Raw genomic sequence first — 27,887 nt, 5'->3', positions numbered from 1 at the left:
GATTGCATGTGAGAGCAGTCTAAACAATGTGATATGGAGTTACACCAGCATCTAGTGGGCACGATTATCACGGTCTCTCTGGAGCTTGCTAAGGCAGCCGACCTGTTTGTGGCTACTTGCGTCCAGAAAAGGCAGTGGCTGTTGCATCCAAACCAGAAGACCAGGGTGAATTCAAAGAGCATAAGGACAAAGGTCAGCAGCCTCTTTCTAAGAAAGGGCCCCAAAACCAGAACGGAAATTCAGTCACCTGCATAATCTGCTCCATCAGAAAGGAGAAGTGAGGGTCCCATACCACTGGAGCACCCACATTCACAGCTTCTCAAGGCTGCCATGTCTGCGGATATTGGGGGCATAGAAAGGGAGATCCTGTTTAAAAGGGTAGACCCAAGCCAGCCATAGTTAGCGCTACTCTCATAGAGGAGGAGGAAGGAGTAGACATGGTCAACGTGGGCATGTTAGATGATGAATTCCCACTGAGTCTGGGGTTAGCTGAATGCACCTTTGTATCCCTGAGCAGGAAAGGTACTGGGTCTCTCACTGAGACCCCGGTTCTTACAAATACAGAGGTCTTTATGGACCATGTGTTCATTAGCGGAAGCAGAGCTCCAGCACTTTGTAATACTGCTGTGAGTATCACCCCTGTCTGATAACAGTGGGTGCTAGAGGACCAGATCATACCTGGTCCTCTCATACTAGTTATGAGATTCAATGGTCTCACCCGATGCCCACTGGTTATCATGGAGTTCAGTTGGAGGGGGAAATCGCTCAGCTCTGCGTTGCTGTGAAAGATGCCATTCTGGTAGACCGTCTGCTGGGATAACTATAAACCCAACACCAAAATAATTGCCACAATCACACAATCTAGGTCAAAGGAGGTAGCCTGGGGAGCGGTCCTGATGGGCATGGGTCCAGGGGCTATTCCGGCTACCGATGGCATAAGACTGGCTCCACTGGTACTACCCAGTCTGGATGCAGAGTCCACTGAAACACCTGCTCCTGCCAAAGAGGGTCTAGTGGTCACTGAAGTGACGGCACCTGACTCAGTGTCCTCAGCTCAGGGTTGCCTTCAGGCATAGATCCCGAACCTGAGGCAGAGCACAGTGACTTCAGACCTCATGGGTCTTTCCGAGCTTAGTGTTTTGTCAGGGTGACTTTTGCCAGGCACAGCAAGACTGCTGACTTTGGAAGATCTGCATGAACAGGCAGAGAAGCAGGCCTAGGGGAATCCCCAGGGATGTTCTGGATATATTGGGAGAACAGTCTCCTGTACAGTGAGTACATGATTTCTTAGACGGGGGCCATCCAGCATTTGGTGTTTCCCCAGTGCCAAAGAAGGTTCCTTCTGGATTTGACTCAGGACCTCCCTTTGGCAGGGCATCTCCAAATGACAAAGACAACTGGCCGCTTGCTCACTTTTATTGGCCTCAGATGGGTCAAAGATAAAAGAATTTGTCAGGCCCTGCCACACTTGTCAAGCATACAGCAAGGCGGCACCACCATCAACCCCATAATTCCACTACCCGTGGTTGGGCAACCTTTCGAAGGGATATGTATGGGCATTGAGGGTCTTTTGGATCCCCCAACATCCTCAGGAAACCAGCATATATTGGTTGTGGATATTCTCTCATGTAGGATTCCATAAAGAAGTAAGTTATGACAGGGGATCCAACTTCGTATTGGCGTATACAAAGGCAATGTGGGACGAATGTTAAGTAATGTATAAGCTCTCTATGGCATTTCATCCACAAACCAAGAGGCTTGTTGAGCTGTTCAACAAGACCCTCAAGGGTATGATAGGTGGCTTGGAAGAGTCCATAAGGAGAATGTGGGGTGTTCTCCTCCAATGCCTCCAGTTCTCCTGCCGGGAGATGCCACAGAACAGTTTGTGCTCAGTCCCATACGAGCTCCTGTTTGGCCATCCTGTTAGGGGTTTGCTAACTCTGGTGTGGGGAGGATGAGAGCGCAATCCCCAAACTCCTGCCAATGACATAGTGGAATACGTGCTTGGTCTTCATTTCAAGATGGCTAAGTACAGGGAACAAAGCACCCAAAATCTGAAGGCAAGCCAAGAGCTCATGAAGCATTGGCATGACCAGAAGGCTACCATCACAGAGTACAAGCTGGGCCAGAAGGTGTGGATCATGGAACCCGTTAAGTGAGGTGAACTATGTCATTGATATGAAGACCCTGAGGCAGACGCATCGGATCTTCCATGTCCACTGGCTTAAAACCCATTACAGCCAGGATTACTTTTTGATGGCTTTGGTCACGGATGAAGAGATTGAGGAGAAGACGAGTCCCCTACCAGACTTGTTGCATGCAGAGCCCACTGACATGTCTCTCAAGGGAGTTCATATCTCTCCAGACCTCAACTAACAACAACGGTAGGACTAACAGCGGCTGCTGGATCAGTTTGCTGGACTGTTCTTGCTGACTCCAGGGAAGATTAATTGGTGTGTCCATGATATTGACACTGAGACTATAAACCAGTGAAGAATAGTATTCACTGGATGACCAACATGGTCAAAGACACCATCACTAAGGAAGTCATCAAGATGTTGATCTTGGGGTTGATTGTACTGTCCTGCAGCCGCTGGGCTAATGCAGTAGTACTGGTCCCTAAAAGGTCCAGTAGCAGGAACATGGAGGTTTGCTTTTGCATGGATTATCGGGTGCCCAACTCTGTCATGATGGCAGATACCCACCCCATTCCGCAGGCAGCTGACCACATTGACTGGTTAGACACTGCCAAGTTCATAAGTACCATTGAACACACAGCAAGGTACCAGCAGGCCAGCCTGACCGATTATGCCAAAGAGAAATCTGCATTCTCCACCCCGGACAAGCATTGCCAGTTCATGGTTATGCCTTTTGGATTAAAGAACCCCCCTGTGGTGTACCTGGTCCTAATGGGGCTGGAAAACTTCAGCGTCACCTAATAAGATGATGTGGCAGTATTCAGCAACACCTGGGAAGACCATTTATCTCACCTAGAATAGATGTTTCAAACCATGTGAAAGGCTGGCTTGACTATCAATGTGTCCAAGTGTCAGATAGCGCAGGGTACTGTGACTTACCTAGGTCACTAAGTAGGGGGTGCTAAGAAACAGCCTCTCCAGGCCAAAGTCCAGGCAGTGAAGGATTGGGGCATTCCCACCCACCAGACACAAGTAAGGTCCTTCCTCTGCCTCAGTGGTTAATACTGACCTTTTATTAATGTGCATGGGACCCTTGCCCTTCCCTTAAACAATGTCCTGGCAAAGAAACTGCAGAAAAAGGTCTCTTGGACCCCTGCCTGCCAGTTGTTTTTCCAGAGGCTTAAGGATGGACTGTACCATGCCCCTTTTCCAAAGATCCTAGATTTCAAGTAGGAATTTATCATCCAGACAGACGCTTGTGAATTTGGCATCTGTGAAGTACTAGTGCAACCAACTGAACTCTGAAGGAGTAGAACAACCATGTGCATACCTAAGTAGGCGATTGACCAGGCGAGTGCCCAACAGAGATATTATCGGGATTGAGGGATTTATGGTAGTTGTGGTTGATGCGAAAGTTGAAACCCTACATATTTGGGTCTGACTCCAAACCGACCACATACCTCTGAGGTGGCTTATGGCCATACAGGGAGAGAACCCCAAGTTACTGCATTGGGCCATGACCCTACAGTGATTGGACATGTACATCCAAAACAAACCTGGGTTGCATCACTCCAATGAAGATGGTCTCAGTTGGTACTTTTGCAAGTAGGATGTGCCAGACCCTTAGAGGGTGAGTCTCAGCTTTTGTGGCTGGGGTTCAAGTGAGTAATTACCATCTGACAAGGGTGCAAAGGCCTGTCTTTTTTTATTATTATTAACAAATATAATTATGAGGGTAATTCCGTCTGAAAATGGGGTAATATGCCAACCAGATTTACCCTTTCCTGTTGACTTTATGCCAAAAGCATAGTGCACTTGTGCCCTGCCGCATCAGTAGCCTGATCCGTGGGACCCGCTCTACCCATGACACAAAATGGGTTCGAAGGTCACAAGGTGTCAACTTGGCCACCACAGAGACAGTTAAGTCCCTGCAGCGCAGAAGTGGCCTTTAATATAAGCCCCAAAGCTCATGGTGGTGACAGAGTAACTCTAAATAAAAGGTATGCCTACATTGAGGCATAGTGCAAGCGGCTACTTATGATCACAACCGCCATATTCCAATTGATATTGCACATGTGTCAGCCCCTGTGAACCAGCTCCACTATGGGAGGTGATGTTTATTCTGGTCAGTTCGTTGTAGCCTACCAAATTGCAGGACAAGAACCTCGAAGGCCGGGCCTCCTCTTTGATCTCTTTGTGAGATCGAGTAACAACCTCCACCCACGACAGCCGCACAGCAGGCAGCTGTGCCATGCTCAGGTATCAAGTGAGCACACCCATTCAAAAGGAGTAGCCTCACACCTGGGTGCTGCATTTCTAAGGGCCTATGTTCTCAGTAAGAAGGAACAGGTGGGATTATGAAAGCCAGGAGGGCTCTGGTCAATGGGAGAAGGCTTCCACCATTTTGATTCTCAATGTCTCTCCCTCTCTGTCCTTTCTCCTGCACTTCCTCTAGGTGTGGCATCACCCTAGCAGAGCCTCATCATCTGACCTGCTCAAGCCCCAGTTCCCTGTTTAGACGATCTGCCACATCGAACCAAGCATTGAATCGCCACGATTTTGCATTACAGTTACACACGAACCACTAAACCCTTGATCAGTCATTGACCTGAAACAGTGGTACTTATCCTTTCGAACCATGCTCGATCAATGAACCACTTCTGGTGATCCATTCGACCTCCATCTATCAACGCAGTTTTGAACCACATGGAGAACCAGCTTCAATCTGACTCAATGTCAACTCACTGCCTGGAATCAACTGAGTTGCTGCCTCTGAACCTGGTTTGACTCGCAGGCACAACAGCTTGAAGCCTCTCTCGAAACTGTTAAACCGCCTCATTGAAATCAGGTACTCTGAATGGACCCTGTCCCCCTGGTCCAGCTTTTGGGGCCCTAAAGGTTGCTTACATTTCTCCATTGAGAATGTATAATTTTCAAACTCATTGTTGCATTTCTGGGCTTTTTTCCTCCCTACTAAAATCCAGAGTGCTTCCATCAATACATTATGAATTTCTCTCTACATTTGCAAGGGTTGGTTTCTGTAGGGTTTTTGATAGTTGAGTGTAAAATATATACATTTTTATAGAACTTTGTTTGGACATTCTTTTTTTGGACATGTTGTATAATTGCTGTTTGGGTTGCTAATGGCTCACGTCCAAACTCCTTCTGGGAGTATAGCCTTCCTTCAGCCCACGCTATCACAAAAGGCAGAGGAGATATATATTTTGGCTGTGCCTGTTTTACCTTTAGGATTGAGATCACCTTAGGTTGATAGAAGGGTGGGGGCTGAGTAGGTGGTTTATCCACTACTCATCCATATACTCCGGCAGAGCAGAAGTCATTTCTTCACACTGACATTTCTGTATAGAGGTACTTGCATATTAAGAACTTATCAAACGCTTCAGCTTTGGTTTTACAGCTGCTCAGTGAAACACTTCTGCCAGGCCTCCACTCGAAGTTGGAGAGCCTACCTTATCTAAACATCCCACCTCCATGAACAGTACAAACAGGGATTTACATGACACTGGACCTTTCAGTCAAGTGGATTCCCCACAAGACTGGCCGGTACCAAACTGACTTCCGGAATATGGGTGCCGGTTGCTAGGAAGGACTGAAGACCGACCTAGCAACTGGCACTTTCGTTATCTGTCCTTTTGCATGGGTATTCTTGTGGCACTCCTCCAATTTTGTAAGTGCGTGAAATTGGTGCGGAAGTACGGTACGAAATTGGTGTCGTACAGGAGGAGTGCCACAAGAAGAGACTGCTCATGGTGACGGGTTAGTAGTTTTATGTACTGTCTTTTTTTTTACAGTGAAATAGAAGTGTGGTCAACTCATGGTTGTAGGTAGGTACCATGCCACGCCAAAAAAGTGGGCCTTTTAAGGTATTACCCAATTTATAATTATATGTAATACAATGCGAGGGCTTTACAGCTTTCCCCACCCTCTTGCCAGGCCGAGCGCACATGCACTTTTTATGCTCTCGGCAACAGTTTCGTTAAATAACAAATCCCTCGTTATTTAACGAAAGTGCTGCTCAGATTCACCAATCTGTCCGTTACAGCAAGAAACAGGCAGATTGGCAGCAGAGCACTCTTGTGCTCTGCGAAGACACCCAAGCCAACATAAGAATAGCAGTGGTGCCTCGGTGTCAAGAAATGGCGCAGTGAGTTGTTCTATTTAGCACGCTCACTGCGCCTAAATGAGAATCAGGCCCTGAGCAGTCTTGTCAGCTCAGGGCTGGTGTGGCTGGTGTGTCAACTACTTTTCTGCTCCCCTCTCTGGCTCAGCGGCATCCTTAGGAATTCGCCCATCCAACTGCATATGTCTGGCTGAGTGGGACAACTCAGTGTTCCAAATATTTGGGAGGGGTGAGGAAGCAAGTTGGCAGAGGCAAAGATCCGGCAGTGGTGGAAAGATTGCTGCCACCAGCATCATCTCCTTCTGTCCACTTCTGAAGCAAGCCATAGTTAGCAATACCTCACTTAAATCGGGTGATATGGAGGTGGAAAGGAGGCAGTATGGGGTGAGGTTTCTTCCTGCCATCCCAGAAGAAGCTCCATCTCAAATATAGGGTCAGAGTGTGGCAGAATGAGGCAGAAGTATACTTTCCCCACACTCTGGATTCCAATGTAATGTAATGTCTTCTTTCATCCAATAGATGTCATTGGTGACCGCATGTGTGATGTCATCTGGGATGTCATTGATGATATCATTGGTTGTGCCTGTGATGCAATTACTGATTTACTTTATGATGTCATCTATGATGACATGTATGACGTCACACACAATTAATTTGGGGAAGTCATGGTTGAAAAGCTCCTTTAACTGGAGAATTTGCGGCTTTTGTGATTGTGCAGTACAACCTCCAGATGGTACACCTACCAAAACAGAGAGAGAGAGAAAGAAAGAGAGAGAGAGAGAGCGAGAGAGGAAGGGCGTGGGAGAGAAAGAGAGAGAGAGGGGGACAGGAGGAGAGAGAAAAAGAGACAAAGAGAGAAAGAGACAGAGAGAGAAAGAGGGAGGCGAAAGAGAGAGAAAGCGAGAGAGGAAGGGCGTGGGAGAGAAAGAGAGAGAGAGGGCGACAGGAGGAGAGAGAAAACGAGACCAAGTAAGAAAGAGACAGAGAGAGAAAGAGAGAGAGAGAGAGAGAGAGAGAGGGAAAAGAGAGAGAGATAGAGAGAGAGAGAGGGGGGGTTGTAGATGGGTGGGGGGGGCTTTTGTGCTTTGCCTTGTACATGTGCTGACTTTTTAAGTGGTTTCTACAGTTTTTATTCAAGCACACCACAAACCATCTGCTAGCCAAGAGACCTTGAGGCTCCCCCCATTAAAGTTGTTGACGGTGATATAATTATGCAATCATGCTGAAATTTACGTTGGTATCCAGTAAACACAAAGATCAAACAAAGTTGCAAATGTTATTCTTCAAATTATTTTTTTAAATGAAAACAATACCCGCATAAAACATTTATCTTTGCAGTTCGCTTGGGCTCGCACAGTGTCCTACTTTATTGAACTGTGCGCTATGACATTGCCTGGGTAGTTACACCTGGGGGAAACCACTTCCGGCATCCCGCCGAATCAGACTGTTTGCCATCAGGTACATTACCCTTATCTTAATATGCCATTTAATGAACAGTTGCAGCACTGCGGTTCCCCTGAAGTGTGGGAGCATCTGCTAGCTATTCAGAATCTCTGTGGTTTATAAAAAATAAAATAAAAAAAGCCAACGCTTACATTCTAAAATCATTACTTATGCAGGTGAGTTATTGTGTTACCGTTTTACTGTATCCTGCGCAGCTGGAGGAGTTTGGCCCCAACTACGCAGCCGTTTTTTCTCACCGGCGGCCCTATTCCTGTTTCCAAAACAGCGGTCACCTGATCAGGAGGCTGCGAGACTCAGCAAAGTTGCCACTTACTGATTAGCCAGTCAGCTGCACCGTCAGCCACTGTGTCCTTGGCAATACGCTGAGCATGAAAGAGAGCCGCATGCTCGAGGCCGGCGCGCGGCAGGTCTTATCATTCGCGGGTCCATTAGAAAGAGCCGCCGAGGGCGGCAAGGGCACCGCCAGGAGATAGCGTCTGCACTATGATGTCTGCTCACTTCCAAGTATCCAGGTGTTGAAACGTGTGTAGTAGTCTCTGGTGTTTGGCCTGGTCGCCTGGTTTCTGAAAAAGCACGCATGGATCAGTGCTTCCTGGGAAAACTGAGCAACATTGAATTACCACTGCTGCCCATAAAATGTTTGTACTTGATTTCATAAATGGGGAAGTTTATAATAAATATATCGATTCCACCGGAAAAATACGTTCAAATCAGAATTGCAATGTTTCATTTAGTTTGCTATTTTCATGACTACGTGTGTTTTTGCATGTTTGTGCAAGGAGTGTTATTTCATTTGCCGTATTTGATATAGTACGAAGCTTGCCCGAAACCGTACAGCAGTAGCATACATGCAATACATCTCCAATAGCCGAAAGACTCACACTTTAACAGTATAATAACATTGTACAAGGATTATAAATTGGCAAAGGAAAAACAATGCATAGGACATCGATGAAAAACCATGTGAAGGATAATGATTGGATTGTAGAGTTTAGGAAGTCTTCATTTACCAACACCATCTGGATGTCGTTTTTTAACTAACAATGCTTTAAAATGTGGTTGAAAAACCCTAAACAGGCATATAACTTGAAGAAGATGGGTACAGTAAAAAAAATAGAACTCAACACTGGGATGAGAATTCGATGAAAACCAGCTACGTAGGATGATAGGATTTTTGACACAAACATTTGACCATATAATGGTATTTAGGGCGTTAATGCATTTCACTTAAAGGTGTGCACCGTTTAATGGCAGTGAATATGGAATGGGTCGCATTATGAGTTTGGTGGTGAGTGGTAAAAGTGGCGGCAATGGAATTACTGACACTTTTACCACTGTGCCGAATTACGGATGTGCAGAAATTAGGTTTAATTCCACTGGCCAAATTACTGCCAGCGGAATTAGTGCCAGAAACCGGCAGAATTAACCTGGCGGTAATACCGGCTGGTGGAATTAACGCCATCTCCTAAAGTGGTAATCCTGAAATATCAGAGTCGAAATACCATCAAAATACTGCCAAAAATGGAAGCGAATACTGACAAACACACAGTGCAATTGATGCCCCCGAAAAGGAGGAGGTAAATGAAAACAGGTGAGTCAAATGAAGCCACAGCTGCACACAATGGAATCAGAAAGGTTTGACAAGGCCTGCAGCTTCCCCAAACACATGTTTCAACACCATGCTCCCAGAGCAGTTGCTAAACTTGAAATCCAGCGCCTCCTGCTGTACATTGAGGTGAAGAGGCAGGAACAGCACTACAGACCACATGCACCCAAATGGTGATGAAGACGCCATGCAAGCTTAGCAGCCATTCCCTGGGGCAGGTAATCACCCTAGGCATTAACAGATGTCTAGATCATAACACTGTACGGGCTCAACAAGGAGACTGTTGCTGAGCTACTCTCTCTGATCCAGTATGGCACCCAGAGCAGGATCAATATCTGAACCACCATATCACCGCTGCTGAAGCTTGCGTTGGTGCTGTACTTCCTTGGCACAGGCACCTACCACTACACTGTGGGCATGGTGCATCCTAGCTTTTCAATCATGCTTGGCCAGCTGCTGGACACACTCCTGTGGTATGCACCTCAGCACATTTCCATGACCACCACCCTAGCACAGATAAATGCCACAAACGCACGATTTTACTCTGCAGTCCACCTCCCCAACATTATTGCAGCCTGTTGACGGCACGCGTGTTGCCTTGCTGGCCCACCAGGCAGCTGAAGACGTCTACGAAAACAGAAAGCAGTACCATTTTCTGAACGTACAGATGACCTGTGATTCAGACCTCACCATCACACACTGCTGCACCCGCTTGCGTGTTTCTTCCCATGACCCCTTGGTCCTGCAGAACAGTGCGTTGCCTGTCTACATGGAAACCCCCAGTGGGCAATAGACATGGATACTGGATATATACAAGCGCCATCACACATTACATACCTGCGCCACAAGTGAAATGGATGAAGAAGGTGTGGACCCATTACATTGACAAATCAATGCATGCCCTGTCACTGTCCTGTGCATGCAGGACCGGCCCTCTCACCCTACACACAGGAGCCACCACCACCCCACAGGAATAGGACCTGCAGGACAACTCTGTAGCAAGACAGTTAAGCATAATGTAATAGCAAGTAACATATCCACAAAGAGTGAATTGCAGGTACCACAATGCATTGTGAAGCCATACTTACACAGGCAACAGCACAGTTAACCATTGCACAATAATAACGCAAGGCCTTTCATACAAAGGAAGAGCCCTAACAATATTTCAAGGCATGGCTTTCATACAAGGGAAAACCCTTAACAATTCTTCAAGGAGTGGCTTCTCTACAAGTGAGGAACTACTAACAATTTTTCAAGGAGGAGCTCTGCTACAAGGGATCATCCTTAATAGCTTTAGCACAAGGGATGACCATTAACAATTTTTCAATGTGGGTTTTTCATGCAGGGAATGACCCTTACTTTTTAAAGGTACGTCTTTCATTCTACGGATGATGCTTTACAATTTCTAAAGGAGTGGCTTCAGTGCAGGGGATGATCCTTAACACATTTTCAAGAAGCAGCTTCTCTACAAAGGATGACCATTGATTTTGCAAGGAGGATATTTCATACAAGAGATGATCCTCAACAATTTTTTAAGGAGCGGCTTCGATACCAGGGTGATCCTTAACAATGTTTTAAGAAGTAACTTCTCTAAAAGGAATGAGCCATGCAGGGAACTAATATGTGGCTGGATCCCTGAATTAATTGCCCAGCCAGACACGCCTTTAGTTCTGGGACTCCGAAAATGCATTGTGTGTGTTTCTCACTCCAGGAAGTCATGGGAGTTTCCATGCCTCTCAGAAAAAGTAATTAAAAAAATGAATACCGTTAAAGTAAGTAACAATAAGTCTGGGACGAGAAGTCATGTGTTTCACTTAACAGATGGATTGTGGAATGTAGGATCTTAATGGAAAAGTATGATGTGGATTTGACATTGGTGCAGATTACCCCCAATTTGGCATAGAAGAAAATATGGGAGTGGGATTGGATTCTAACTATCCAAGAGATACGTAAAACTAAACTATTCTCCAGTGTTCTGGTTGATGTTAGACCTCTGGGAGTCTTACCATTCTATCTGTTTAAGTTCCCGAGCCTTACTTGGAGATCCCAATTACTAAGCCTGAGACTTAACCTACTCCTGACAAAAGAAATTGTAGGTACTCGGGAGGGGGTGGAGCGGAGTCGCAGAACATGTCGATATTGTCAATTTGCCACAGCTTTTGAAACAATTGCACATGTTCTTTTGGAGTGTGAGTCTCTGAACGAATGCCGTATTTTGCATTTTGGTCACCTTACACAAGTTTATAACATTACGTCGGCTGGTTTTCTTTGGCAACAGTTTATGACATCTGGGAACTTGTGTTGGGGTTTAGCTGTGCTTTTGCTTCTGTAAGAATGTGTTGGTTTAATGGAATAAGGTTCATTAGATTATTTGATTCTGTGAGTTTTTACATATTTTTCATGAATTGTGTTTAAAGAAAATCAGTATGTTAACTATTACTTTCTACAATAATGTGGATACTGGTTTTATGATAACTGATTGTATTTCTATTTTTCTCGTTTTAATTGTGTGAAAAAAATTCTTGTATGTATACATTTCACAATACAAAATAATAATAATAACTATTATACATGAAGGTGGGAGGAATCCATCATAACGCTCTGTATAAACTGGGATTTGTTTGCTTTTTTCATTTTGTAATTTAATCTATTTGGTGTTTTTTTAATTTTCTGTTTTGAATTTGTTTTTTGTAGGGGAAGGATCAATTTGGGGAACGGAAACGTGTTCAAAAAGCAAAAGGGAATTACTAAGCCTGGCTTAGAAGGGTCTGGGATATGGCAGCATGGAACTGCTTAAGGTGCAACAACCTGGCTTTGGTTAAAATGTCGAGCTCATAGGATGTGGTGACAATCTTTTTCATGCACTGCTGTTCAAATATTTATTCTGGATGTCAGTACATGTTTTCTAGAAATTACATGCCATTGGCATATTCACTTTCTTTTTACTTCTTTCTTGGGATGTGCATTCATTTTTGGTATATATTTGTACATATTTTACATTCCTATTAATAAATGTGAAGTCAAACACAAGTTTTAGGATCCGGGCACAGTGTGTTTTTTGCTCTAACCCAATATAGAACAAATATTAGGACCTACATTATGTGCAAATAATACACACAATATACGTAGCTTCCTTGAGACACACGCAGTGACTTAATCCACTGTTAACAACCATATGGGTTTTCCTGTCGGATCACTTCCCTCTGTATCAAAATAATGTAATGTCCACAGCCTCTCTAATGTTGACATCAAAAATGCAGTGTATTGAATTTTGATAATATGATATGGCATTTATAAAGCGCCTGTACACAAGTGTTTCTAGGCACGACAAATTATGATTGATGATTGAGTAGCCACTTGTATGGATCTCTTCTTTCTTCTACCAATTACTGCTCTCTCTACACCTACTTATTTTTTCTCATTGCACTCTTTCGCAAATATTTATCTTGTGGCATGACACAAAGCACTAAAATAAAGAAACACAGATTGCCAAAGCCAACGGGTGTGGATAGGAATGGGATAATCATTTGCATGGTGGTACTACTTGGCCTTTAGATGGCAACAGCTGGCAATTGGTGTGAATACCAGAGAAAATTATGGAAGTGTCTAGCACATGCTTATCTAAGGCTTATGGTGTCAGAAATGTGAGGCGGGCAACTTTGTGAAGATTTTTTCAAAAGATGCCATTTTACTAACTCAAAAGGTTGGACACACGCCTCACTTTCCCTATCCTTGCGAGGATTTCCCTGCCTAAAATAAACTAAAGGAAACACTCTAACAAAAGGTTTCTGTCCCTCACGCTTGTACATACAACAACTCAACAAAGAAATACATAGCAATTCCAATATAACAGAATAACAGTTATGTTCACAACCTGGTAATTGTCTCTCCTTATAATCTGGGTGAATTCCCATTCAACAAAATTATATTTATGAGTTCCAAAAGGATAAGGAAATCCTGTCTTGTACTAAAGTTCCAATTCAATTCTAATTATTCTGCTTTATCTCAATTCGGTATTCAAAACAATGTTCCTTTTTCCACTTCACTAATTTATGTGTTTAAGGCACCTAGACTTGGCTAGTGGGCAGTTACGGAGCTCTCCAGGATGTCACAATCTACTAGTGAACTCACTGGGTCCGGCATGCACGTCAGTTCGCCTCGCTGCTACCAGTACCTCTGCTTCTGCTTTCCTGCGACAACCGGTAACCTCTTCTTCTCAGCTTCCTGGAGACCACGCCAGTCTATAAAGGAGCTCTCCTCGCTCCTACTGTGCTCCTGCCACCAGAGCCTGACTGATAATGTGGAAAGCTTTCAAATTGCGTGCAACCTCTGCAGCTGCAGTCCTCAGGGGGAAAGTTGTCACTCCCAATGCTTCCCACTGCGCAAACTCTGCAATCAAGGTCTCGGGCAGAAGAGACCTTGCCAGGTCTGGCATCTTTTATTTATTTAAATTTATATAGCGCGCAAGCAGCCCACGGGCATTGAGGCGCTGTTACTTGTGAGAGCTTAGTTACAGAGGTACAGGAATGGTAGCAGTCGTTGGTACATTATAAGTATTACAGACATAATACAATACTTACAGCTTATGCAATTGGTCATTACATTACAGTTTATGCAGTGGGTCATATGTGTAGTATTCATGCTGATGCGAGGGACCTTATGTGAAGAGGATGGTTTTCATAGCTTTACGGAAGGCGATGAGGGAAGCCTCACCTCGGATAGTGGGAGGTAGGGCATTCCAGTGAGTGGGTGCAAGATATGGGAAGCTGGAACCCCCCGCTCTGGCTCTTTTTACTAGTGGCACATAGAGCATGTTGGTATAGGGTGATCTGGTTGGCCTTGTGGAGGGGACAGGGTGGATCCTTTCCGAGAGTTTCGACACACAACGGTGGTCCCAGCGTCTCTGCTCTCCTCTAACTTCTGCTTCTGCTGCCATGTGGGACTTAGAGTTCACAATGTTAAAATCAGCTTTTCTAATGGAAATGTCATACCAAGTTAATTTCTCTCCTTATTTTTATTCCCTAAATGATTATTATAAGGATTCAATGAAGGATTTGCCTTTACAGAGGAATGAGGGTTTTCAGGGTCTAAATTGGTAATATTAAAAGGCTCATCTTTATTATTTCTCTGTGGTTCGTAGGAGCTTGAGTGACTTTAAAAGGGGTTTTCTTACTCCTAGTTCATAACTGGTAAAGATTGTTTTCACCCACATTCATATAGTAAGCTTGGGAAAAGAAAAGCTCTCTCGGACAGCAAGCCATTACATATTCCGGTATCAGTGATATTTCCTTCCTCGAGGAAGCAAATACCATGCCTCACCCAATGGAATTCTCCTGTTCCCCTGGGGCCCTTCTCCTACCAGGTGATCATCCTGGCAAATACCACCTACAGTTTAGGATCAGGAAGTGTCTGCCTTTCCCTGGCCACCCGAGAAAAGACTTTAGGTAGGGTTTCTGTGAGGACTCCACAGGAATCACCACATTTGCCAATGCTTGTTTTTATAGGAATTCAGTTCAAGTATCAAAGGTGAGGAAACACATAATATAACACACAAAATAATGGCCAATGCAGCTCAAAATCAAGCTATATGCACACATTATTTCCTTATAGATTGGAATTATATGCAGCCCAATTGTGCGTGGGTCACTATTATTAACAACAATAAAATTCACTTTCCCTACCTCTTGCAGGCATGAGACTCAGTGAAATGCATACCTTCGTGTGCACACATATCGCTATATTAGATGCATTAACTAACTCTAGCTGCATATTGCTTATAATGAAGACAACCAAACTACAAGTCCCAGAATGCAAAGAGCTGTTGTCTGAAAAGCTAGAACTGGCCCAAGGTTGTCCAGTTTTGAGCTTTGAATGTCATTTGCCAAGTACGGTAAGTTACCGCCTGGGTCGTACCTTTACCACCATGGCGTAAACAACGTTTACGCCATGGTGGTTGGCGGACTTACCGCCCCATTCCGAGGTTGGCGGGGCGGTAAGTCCCCAATCCCCATTTACCCTTCCCCATTCCCATTTTTGCCCCATAGGGCATAATGGGAGTGGGGGAGGCGTTAATTACGCCACCGTAAATTACGGTGGCGTAATTAACAACAAGGTCCCTTAGCGGCATGGAGCCATGGATTTTAACACCTGCTAAAAGCAGGTGTTAAATCCTCCATGGCGCTAAGGGACCTCGGAATCAGGCGGTAAGGGTCGGCGCTGTTTACGCTGCCGTAAACCCCTTACCGCCTGGGTCGGAATGAGGCCCCATGGCGCTAAGGGACCTTGATGTTAATTACGCCACCGTAATTTACGGTGGCGTAATTAACGCCTCCCCCACTCCCATTATGCCCTATGGGGCAAAAATGGGAATGGGGAAGGGTAAATGGGGATTGGGGACTTACCGCCCCGCCAACCTCGGAATGGGGCGGTAAGTCCGCCAACCACCATGGCATAAACATAGTTTACGCCATGGTGGTAAAGGTACGACCCAGGCGGTAACTTACCGCCTGGGTCGTAATGAGGCCCATGTTCATCATTTGCTCCTGTGTCCTTGACTCGAAGAGGAAGATAAAAGCACCCACCAAGTTAAACAGTTGTCTGTCAGAGGTTGGCCCAAAGCACCAAGAGCTTTGAGTAGCTTTGAAACTCCAGAAGGCGAAAAAGGGTAAATATTGTAGCAATGGCTGAAATGAGTAATAGAACAGGGAAATATCTTTTTTTTTTTTATTCTTTATTTTAATTTTAGTACTTAGAACAGGACTGAACAATAAATCACAAAATATCATAGCACAGCATAAAGGATATAAACATGTAGGAATAGAAAAAGAAAGAATTTAACGATGAACTAGTACCTACTCAAAAAAGATCCCCAGACCTTTGTATATAAACTCAATTTCCCCATTTTTCTGTATATAAATTTCTCAATATTCGCTAAGCAGTTCATTTCTGTAATCCAATCCTCCAATATTGGTGAGACGCACGATTTCCAGCTCCTCAAAATCATTTTTTTGCAAATAGAAGCACCTCTGAACAAAAATTTCTTTTCCGATAGTGAAAGGTCGTCAAGTAAATTATCGCAGCCTTGCACCATAGTCTTAAAATCCAAGTCAACATTTTGGTTCAGAACCCCGAGACAAATAATACAAACCTCATGCCAAAAACCACGAACCCACACACAGTCCCACAGCAAATGTTCCATACTGCCTTTCTCACTCCAGCAACACCAACAAACATCAGAATCAGACAAACCTCTATTTTTAAGCCTTTCCGGGCTCCAAAAAACTCTATTGAGAATTTTGATTTGTCTCGACCGTTCAGTCAAACTTATCGAACAAAGCTTCACATTCGCACACATCACAAGCCACAGGTCAGAAGTGATTTCACAACCCACTCTTCTGCTCCATTCAGGGAAATATCTGACATGAGTGGAAATACCAGATTCTCTTATTTCCGTCCTGCCTCCCCATCCCAGTAACTTTTTGCTGAGGAAACTAAAAATGTCAAGAATAAGAGATGGCGTACCAACCAGAAAAACGTAGAAAACGAAATAGACAGGTGGGAGGTCGGAGGAGGGTTCGACGGGGGTATCGGAGGAGACCGGAATTAAGTAGAGATAAGAGGGCAGAAGGCGAGATCGAAGTCAACAGACGAAAAGAGGCAGGAAGGAGGAGGAGGAAGAGTGTGTTTGCCTAGGAGAAAATGGAGCAGAAGAGTTTGGGAATTAAATATATGGGCACATCAATAGCACACTAGAAGATTTCTATGGGAGCAATTCCCTGGAAGAGTGATTCACTGGGTCACATTGTGTTAAGTAATCAGGCCAGTTTACACGCGTTCAAGTACACATTAGTGTTCTGTAGTGTACAAGGGTACAAGTTCACACTGTGTTCAAACCAAAAAGAACAGAATTTCACTCATGGAATTAGTCATAGTGGTACATTCGTATAAGATAAAGGTATGAGTACGACTATCTTATCAAAATAAAAAATAAAAACAGCTGTTTATGTTGTTGATGGCTGGCAAAAAGTCATAGCTCATCGGACGCCTTGAAGCAGTCTTGTCTTTTTTTTGCCAATAGTGCTTTTCATGCCTGAACTAGGCACATGCTTATTACAAGGGCAAATAAAACACAAGTCCTTGAATGCAAAGGACGGTTGGTTGAAAAATCAAAAAATGTCTCAACAGTGGCTGTATTGCCGCTTTGATTGTCATTTGACTAGTACTTCCTCTCGATAGAATTAGATGGTTTAGTGCTGTGGCAAAACAGGACATACCAACACATTTAGAACTCGGAAGAGAAATTGTGAAATCTTTATGGCTCAAATATGCTCTAAACAGGATACCTTGGTGCATCCAGCGATCACAAATGAGGAGGGTGCTGACCGCAAAAAACGAATGAGAAGTGTGCAGGATGAACATTGCACAAGCCCTTGACACGGATGCTCGTAAGTTGCTGCTTCTGTCCTTGACTGAAATCTGGATATGTTTATTTTGAACTTAAATTTGGAATTCTCAGTGCAATAGGAATGGAGACATTTTATAGGGATATAAACGTTTTCTAAGGATGCAAAACTTAAAGGCATGCAGTGTGATGTGCTGAAAAAATGACAGTGGCCTATCGAAAATATAAATGTTATGTTCTGGAAGATGACCTTAAAATGGTTGTCACATCATCCCAGGTGTGATCACTGTTCTATCAATAAAGCAGGGTTCCCCATTATATGCCCATTTGAGGGTTTGCAAGTTTGAACCTTTTGTAGGAAGAGATTGGGCCTCATTCCGATTATGGCGTTCTGTAAATAAGAGCAACGTACCAGCTGCCTTTCCGGACCACCAGACCAGTGTTCCAGGCAGGTCTGCATGCCATTTTGTCTAGCTTCTGCGTCAGATGTTTTCCAACGGCTGATGCAGGCACTGTGTGGGGAAGTTTGTGGTGTGAGCTATTTTCAGGACAATATTTTGATGTCGGGCAAGGATCGGAGGGAACATGATGAAAGGTTGCTTCGAGTAATGTAAATTTTGCAGAAAAGTGGTTTAACAGTGAAACTGGCAAAGTGTCAAGTGGGCATATCTAGTGTTACCTATCTGGGACACACACTGGATGTTGATGGCATTAAACCTAGGGAAGGTTTGTGAAGGTGATGAGGGAGGCGCCTTCTCCTGTTAATATGGAGCATCTCAGGTTGTTCCTGGGAATGACCGAATACTATGTAAAACGTATCCCTTCTTACTCAAAAAAGACTGTTGGGGTCATTACGAGTATGGCGGTAGGGGGTTAACGGCACCGGTAAGGATGCCGGTGCCGTTAACCCCCTACCGCCATATTCCGAGGTCCCTGAGCGGGTCCCACCAGGAACGGCTGGTCTGACCAGCCGTTCTTAGCGGGACCCGTTAAGGGACCTTGGAGCAAATAATGGGCCCGTTATTTGCTCCTTCCCCATTCCCATTGAGCCCTATGGGAGCTCAAATGGGGAATGCTTTACTGAATGGGGACTTATCAGGTCCTCCAAGGTTGGAATGACCCGGTAAGTTCCCATTCAGTGACACCGGACCCGGGTTTGGAGGCAGCCATGGCGCTAATAGCGCCATGGCTACCTCCAAACTCGTAATGACCCCCTGCGTGTATGCGCTTGACTGGTCAGAGCATTGCCAGGAGGAATTTGTCAAGTTGAAGCAAGATGTGGATAAAGCCCTATCTCTGAGTTTGTTTAATACCAAAAGAAAAACTGTGCTTACTGTAGACACCAGTGATGTTGGTTTAGGTGCGGTCTTGGAACAGTGGCAGAATGGCAGGTTCAGACCCATTATGTTTGCATCTAGAGTTCTCAGAGATTCTGAGAGACATTATGCTGTAATTGAGAGGGAAGCTTTGGCAAGCCTCTTGGGTGTCTAGACATTTCAGGACGTTTTTTTGTGGGGTATTCCCCACGTAATTCGGACAGGTCACAAACACCTCATGTACGCATTGACTAAGGGAATGGGCTCTGTGTATCCAAGGATAGCTAAGTGGTGGTAGACCTACAGGAATTCAACTTGAGTGGAGTATATCACTGGCTCAAGGAATGTAGTTGCAGACTGTTTGTCCAGGTTGCCAGTGGCGGTCCCGGTTGAGGAAGAGGAATGTGAGATGTGCACTCAGGTTGCATGTGTACTTCCGGCCATCGACAAACGTGAGTGGGAGAAGGAGAATGCGAGGGACACAGAGTTTATATGGATTAAGGATGGTTTGCGAGTTGGCTTGGAGAATGTGAACATCAAAGTAGAAGGGAAGGCCTATATGCATATTTTGGACGAGTTGGCAGAAGGCTTGTGGGGCATCTCTAGAGGTGACAGGGTGGTTCCTACTCTCAGTTTGAGGCCCAGGCTTGTTGAGCTTGTGCACAAAGTGCATTTGGGTAGGTAATTGACCAAAAGGAGGTTGCAAGAGTCATACTGGTGACCGGGAATGGACGAAGACGTGAAGATGGTCGTGAAGGAGTGTGTGTCTTGCGCAGTAATAGACAAAAGCAGGATGCTGCGGCCACAGCCTATGTATCCGGTGGGGGTTCCAGGTGATGTGTGCTCAAAATTGGCTTTGGACATTATGGGCCCTTTGGTGGAGAGTTGAGGTTTGTTACTGTGTTGGTGGATTAAACGTTGCGGTGGCTGGAGGCCGCCGCGTTGTAGGCGGCGGAGGCTGAAAAAATTATAGAGTCTCCTAATGGGGTGTTTGATAGGGAAGGTGTCCCGACTAGCATTGTCCCTGATAATGGGGTTCAGTTTGTTTTTCTTGGCTTGCAAGAGTTTTTGAAGCATCTGGGCATCAGACATCATAGGAATGCCTAGTATAATCCTTCTGCGAATGGGTTAGTAGAAAGAATTAAAAGATTTTGAAGGGGGCCATTCAGCTGGCAGTTGCTATTGGATTGGTTTGGAGTAGCATGTTGTCAGAAGCATTGGCGGCATATTGGCATACACCCTCATCTGTTACTGGTAGCTCAATGTTCAAGCATAAGAGAGGTAGGAAGGTTGGTTCAATATTGAGGACAGCAGCCCTTGGAGGGGATGTTCTTACTGAAATCAATATGGCAGAAGTATTGGTGAGAGTGCATGTCCACCAGGAGAAAGTAAGGCTGCACCATGCTAATAGGAAACCCATTGGAGTGAAGGTTGGTGATTGTGTGCGAGTTAAGAATCAGATATTTGTGCCCAAAGGAGGAAGTGTATTTATGTCTCCACAGACAGTAGTGAGGGAGGGGGCAGGATATGTGTTTCTGGACGATGGATCACAATGGAGCAAGAGGAGAGTGGTGGTTGAGAGTGCAGGGCCTGTGGGGCCGACACATGACTTGAGGGACACGTCTGATTTCACCTGGGACCCCAGTGTGAGTTCTAGTTCGTCTTTGATGGCTGAGGTACGTGAGTGTGTACGTGAGGAGGGAGTTGCATGTGGAGAGGCAGCTGTGGGTGTGGTGGCAGAGAATGTGGACCATTGGGGCAGTGCCTTGGAGAGCTGCGATGGAGTTGTGGCAGGTTTCGCCTCGGTCAAATCAAGAGATTATGTGTGGTGGAGTGTACGGAAATGAGTTGCCTTTCTCTCTGTGAGTTGCCTTTTCTTTTATCCTTCCATCACCCTCTTTGCCTCTTCCCATTCCTCATCTTTGTTTCATCTTTGTTTCAATGTTGTGCAGATTCCCTTTTGCTTTCGTTCATCAGTAAGGGGGGAGGAATGTTGTAATGCGTGTAATGGAACCCGGATCTGTTCGTTCTTGGCCAGGGTTCCACATTGTTTTTCAGTTTCAAGGATCTGGTGGCTGGGCCAACATGGCGTCTGCTTCCCGGCAATAAAGCTAAGTTTACTCACCTTTCTGCCTCCTCTGTTTCTTCACACTCCATCGGATGCCACTGTAGTGCAACAGGCACCACTGGTGGACTACCTTGTGATAATTGTATGGTATATTTTGCTTCTATTTGAAACATTATCAAGACCGCACTCTATGGGAAGCTCCTGTTTCTGAAACCTGCAGGGCATCCAGATGCCCCACTTTCGTTTCTTTTATTTTTTGAGAAGCATAACAATAATGCCTGCTGTACCTTTAAACAGGAGGAGCACCCTGTTATTGCACATTCCAGAGTCTTTGCTCATTGTGCTTTAGAAGCATCATTAGAACCTGCTTTTGCTAATCCATCAGAGAACCGACACAGTGGACACTACACCCCTGCACCCCGCCAAATGAAGCAAAGAGGGCCCATAACAATGTCAACAAATGATGCAGTTTCATCCAATCGGCTTAAAATCCATAAAGACAACAAAATTGTCTAACACAGTTGTACAGGGATAGCATTTGATAGGTAGACAAACTGCTCTGTCACTCTCCCTGATCGCACATGAAAGGACATTTCACTCAGAATGCACACCTATCATTTGAGATGACCCTTTCTCCTCTCTTGTAGGACTAGAGCTTGTAGGAAATCCTGTCAATCTCCCACTCCACAACCGAGGCTTCTCCAGGACACCTAATACCATGTCAATTACCCTTCTCCCAAAGGGAGGAAAATGAAGAGATTGGTCAAGGTGATGTATTTCTGTAAAACCACCATAAAGGGGTCTGCAGCTATTTTAGAAAGCTGAACTCTAAGCCATGGGCTAAATTAGCATCACCACTGATCTGCTCCTACAGATCTCCCAAACCTCAGATGTGGTGAATTGCCAGCATCCTTGGAGTTATCCCTCTCTGGATCTGTGTTGCAGGTTTGTAGCACACTTGCCATCCTCCACGGCTGCCCGAGACCCAGTGCTTAGTCCATTGTCGATGTATATACAATGTGACCAGCAGTGTCTGGGCCCATTGTATAAGTCCTTCATCTCTTTCACATGTTTCATCTTCACTTCTCTGTGGGGCCAACACGTCCCTGCACTTGGACTACTTATGTTCCTAATGTTCTTCTTCATCTCAGTACTTTCCAGAACCTTGAAGTATTCAGCTTTATAACAGTACACAGGCCTACTGTTTACAAGGAGGTTAGCAGAAGGAGATGCTAGAGTATGTGGGGGGGGGGATGTTCCCATAATGGCTGTACCCTCGATGGTCGCCCTCCTTCCTAGGGGGGAGGTAATCTCTTGCTCTGAGATCCTGCCGCATTATACCACACCCAGGGGGACAATCAGGTAGCGGCCTCACTTCCCTGGCTTCATGGGAAAGGGATCCCGCTCAGGGAGAAGTGACGACATACAGTGATTGGTCACATAAAGCTCAACATAAGCAGCCTGAAGTACTACAGTTTTCCTTATCTTCTTTGTTTCCTCGTGCCTGTGGAGACGCTTTATTACAGGACTTTTTCTTGACAACTAGTTTTTATTTCTCATCAAAGATGGTATACTCTTTTACAATCACTGAATGTAATCTCCTCCTGCTGCCAAAAATTTCTAAGACTTCTTCATTGTAACTAGTCTTTTCACTCACCCATCACAAAATGTGTACTCACCCAGTACAATCACTGAATGCCTCCAAAGAATTCTAAGACCTCTTCTTCAAAATTAGTATTTTCTCTCATTTCAAATGTGTCTTTTACAGCCTGAATTCGTACTCATTTGAACTGTAATGCCCAAACCATGAATACAGTCAGAAAAGATTGGCTGTGCTCATATAGCTGCCACATTTCAGATGTGTTTGCATAACTAGTGACAGGGAATTGTATTGCATGTTAGTGTAGTGATCTCCCATCCTAGTAAGACATAGTAATTGTTTCTATTTAAACGTGAGTAATTGGACTCCACTTCCACTCCACTTCAGTCATGCCCCTATCTCAGGTGATCATTTCAGTCATGGACAAAAGTTAGTCAATTTATGGAATGAATGTTATGTTCATTGATTCCATCAGAAGAGATGTGATGGGGTCAAACCATTGCTTATATATTCTAAGAGTAGAACCTGTATCCTTCTGGCGTAGACACGTATTACTAATCTACCAGAAGATTTTCTGAACATGGACACCTTCATAAAGCATGTCCACTCTACATAACCCATACCAAAGTTTATTGAACAGTTGGGTAATATGTTTCTAACCGACACACTCCTTTAAGCCTTTGTGCCCTGGAAATACATGTTTCATGGATATTAGAGGTGCCACGGAAAACTTGACTTACTTGTCCTGATAAAAGCTAGCGTCATTAAGCAGGGCTTCTGGCAACTATTAGCTGTGAATCTCATCCTAAGGTGCTAAGGCTTTTACCTGCCTAGAAATAGCCAATGACATAAATGAAATCTTCTATTAGCTGTCCAAATGAAAATTAAAAGATATCTCTCCATCCACATTATCCCCCTAGCACTGGGTTACCATGACAACTGGTCGCAGAAGTGGGACGCTTTGTTGTGAGGAAGCAGCATGTGACTGCATGGTATCGACTTCTTATGGTGAAAAGACAGGGAGTGGGGAGAGACTGTACAGCCACCTGCCTGCCAAAGGTTGAGAATACTATTGTGCCACCACATGTACTGCAACCCCAAAAATGTTATGGGTGGAAGGTTTTGGATACATGTGAACCACTGCCACTGCTGTAGGCAACCTTCCACACCACCGTTGTTCAGCCCGTCTACGCCATTGCAAAATGGATCCACCCATATGCAAATCAGTCAGGTACTACCAACAATGGTAGCAGCCCAGCCCAAACTGCTAATCCAGGTCGCCTCTGCACGGAAGCACAAGCAACCCTACATGTACTGTGCAGTGAAAGCGGGCCGCGAGAAAGGAGGATGAACATTGGCCCTGTGGTGCATGAGAGGATGGGGAACCAAAGCAACAAGGGGACAGGTATTACCTTGCAGTGTGGTGGAGAAGAAGGGGAGGACACCACCGCAAACAATTATGTAACAGGCAAGAAAACAGGGATGAGTATAATGTCCTCCTCTGCTCTACTGCTCCCATGGCTTTGCCTTGCATGCCCTACTTCACGGCTCTTGTGCCAGCCTCTGCTTTTTCTCTACTTTTATCGACCACACTCCTTTTCTCCTGTTCTGGGCCCTTTCTCTGATTGGCTATTTGTAGTTTCTGGTCGTGTGGTCCTCCAGACTAGGTGTAAGTCTGGTTGGTTCCACTTACTCCTGATTCCATGGCTTCCAAGCCTTTAAAACATCAAGTGGAAATGTTGGATTCAGGCAGAAGTCCTGTCTTGCTGGGTTCTCCATGTCAATCCATTTCGTAAATCCATTCAGCGTCCTTACTGACAGATGGTTTCTACAGTATTTCCTGGCCTTTGCACATGCTGGTAAGCTCTTGATTCTCCTGTTATCTTTGATCAGGCTGCAGGAGAATGTGTGCGCTGCCACACAGTCCTTGATTGCCATTCTCCGCTCAACTCCATTTGCAGTGTCTCTCAGGGGAACATGGACACTGTCAACCTGTTCTGGCAGGCCATGCGTTGCTATCTCTGCATCTGTATTTCTGTATTTCCCCCCACGATGCTTCTTGCATCAATGAAGGAGTCATGTCCAGCTTGACTCTGGCTTTGGTCCACATACTTAACATTCTGCATGGCATGAATGTTCAATCCCTGATCAATATTTCACAACTTGCATATAAACATTAAGATACCTGCAAGCAACTTAAGGATATCAGGTTCTTCTGTAGAGGACATGCCCCCCACTCCCACATATCAGCTCCAAGACGCTCACAGCTCAGGTCCAGGGACAATATTATATTGGACACTCTGGGATAAAGCTCGTGACTCGACCTAATCACACGGGTTTATGAAGGAAAAAAGTACAAATTTAACATAACCACACATTCTGATACATGGCATGGTATTCCCTAGTATGCATGCCATATCTTATTGGCTACCTTGTATGCTATTAGAAGATGTATGATCTGTCTTGATAATTAAAAATTGCCCTAGTGTGCTTATAATATTCTTGGATATGTGTCCTAGAATAGGTCTATCTCTTGATAATTACCTTATATCCTTTGGGTGCTTAGCTTTGGGCTTTACAGGTGAACATGATTCGACACTGCTGAAAAGTGAACTCCACAAATGATAAAATAGCATTCTTGAAATTAACATATAACTCAATTTAAAAATCTAAATGAACTATTCTTTAATCTTCCTGCACTCTATCAAAATGTGGGCGGACATTTATAAAAACCTATGACCCCTAAAGTAATGATTAGGAATCATTTGATTAGTCACATCCATTTAAACTACCCTGGAGAGATTCCTTGTTTTACTCCATTTGATCTTTACAGGAGGGCAGCGGCCATATGCAAATCAGTCTTCTTCTTGAAACCAATGAAAGCAAAAATAATGGCTTGGAGGGTTAAAGAAAACAATGCTAGTGCGTATGATGCATTAATTACCTTCCACACATCACTATTCACATTGGCAAAAGCCTCCCCGAGTAGGACAGTTATGTCAAGATGGGTTCCATACTTGCTATGACTAGAGTCCCAAGTTACACCCCACTGGATGCTCAAAGGTTCCGAAACATATCTGAGGTTGCTTATGATCTCGCGAAGAAGCAATGCGACCTAATAATGCTTTCTTACCTTAATCTTCTTTGCTCTCCTAAAAAACAGACCTTGTTTTCCTCCTCAACAATTTTCAATGATATTGTTTCAAAGAGGACTTCCATTTCCCCACCTCTCCCTTTCACTCCCCTCTCCTGTATCCACTACATTACTTCCTTTGCTTTGTTTCCAACCTCTCTTCCAATGAACTCCCAACCTCCACCTCACATCTCCTGCCAACTTTCCCATTAATGGTATCTACAACCCCTCCTCACAATTCCTTGTGCTCCCTTCCTCACAACTCCTGCCAGCATCCTCTCCTATTTTCTGTCCACTTTCGCCTCACAAACTTTCTCCTTCCAACCTCCTCTTCACAGCTCTTTCCAACACCTTAATCACATCTCTTCATCCCCTCCTCGTCACACCTCATTCTTCACTCCTTTTGGCAGATCCTCCTAACCTCCTCTTTGATGTTCCTACAATGATTTCTCCCAACCCTGTTCCTTCCTCCAATGAATCTCCTTTCTCTCAGTCCTTCCACCTCCAGTCTCCTTTCTGTCACAATGTCCTCTCTCCTGCAGCCTCTGTGTCTCTATTGCCAACCCCCAGTTCCTGCTTTGGAGCCCAAGGGTTCTCGGCTTTCATTCAGCCCCACTAACACCAACTCGCCCATTTATCATATGCACCTGTGAGTAATAATGAACTCAGATTCAAGAATGGACCTGTGCAGTTTGATGGCTGCTGAGTAGGGGGCCCATTCTGCAGCTTTCTATCCAGTGGCTCCCAGGACTGTCCTGCCGTGTATGCTGCCGAACCAGACACATCCCTTCCCCACTGTACATTGAGTCTTATGGTTCTCATTTGCTAACCAGGCCAATCAGAGAATGTAATGATAATAATACACCAGATATCAGAATACCAAAGTAAATTGTATACTAGCAGATACGCTAAATGGAATGGCACAGAATGTGTACACCTTTTGTTTACAGTCCTCTGCCACAAAGCTGGTGAATGGCAGGGTGTTCCAGAGGATCCCCCATATAGCAGCTCAAGGCAAAGTGTCACTCAACAGATGGTGGCACTCGACCCCTGTCACCAGCCCACCCAACAATCCCAGAGACTGCTAGGGAACTTGGACACATGGGACATATGTTGCAGATGGACCTCTGTGCATGGTGGGATAAAGTTGCAGATAATATCATAGATGAGTGTAGTAGGTGCTGCCTTTGTTGTTTTGCATTGAGATTAAATGAGTGGGCATGAGTACAGTGAGGCTTGCTGTCAGTGTGGAGGTTGTGTGCTGGGTTTGGAGTTTTGTTGTGAGCACTTTTTGGGATCTTGTAGTGTAGAGGCTGGGGGATGGAATAGATGTTGTTGATGCAAGCACAGTTATAAAGCACATGAAGTGTACAATATGATTACGGGGTTAGACATTATGGAGGTGAACACAACAGAGGGGTTAGGCAGCATACAGGATTGGATTTGGATGTTGAGGTAAATGTTTTTAACAAAAGGTCATTCTGCATCCCATGATCTTTCTGGCATCTGTGAATTCTGACACTGGAGATTGGAACAAAGGAACAGATGACCGGATGTGATTCACAGTCATTTTTAATACAGGTTCACAAGACACACTGGGAGGGCACACACAGCTCTGCATTCAACTTGCTTATATAAGCCCTTTTCAATGATGCAATACCCACAAGAAAATTCAGGATACATATCTGATTGGTCCTCTTAGCCAGAAAAATGCCCTCCTTATCTTTGATTCGGTGGCTTATCTGTCACTCATAAAGCACACATGAGCTCATTCTTAGCAACCACTTGCTGACTGACACATAGACTGATCAGCTTATTGTAGACTCAGCCGAACACAATTACGTATCCTTTAAGTCCTGCCAAAAACAATTCTTATCCACTTCTCAAGGTCCTGCCAAGATTCAGTCAATGTCTCATACTGTGGAACAACCAATAAACTCATGTGTTTGCTGCCAAGTAATTCAGCTGGTCTGTCCTAATTGGTAACTTTCTTGCCGTTATCTGATTTACCATCAACCAT

The sequence above is a fragment of the Ambystoma mexicanum genome, chromosome 12, assembly GCF_040938575.1.
Source record: "Ambystoma mexicanum isolate Mex_15411 chromosome 12, UKY_AmexF1_1, whole genome shotgun sequence".
NCBI classification, from domain to species: Eukaryota; Metazoa; Chordata; class Amphibia; order Caudata; family Ambystomatidae; genus Ambystoma; species Ambystoma mexicanum.
The sequence above is the reverse complement of the archived record's forward strand: the minus strand, read 5'-3'. Positions refer to the sequence as shown.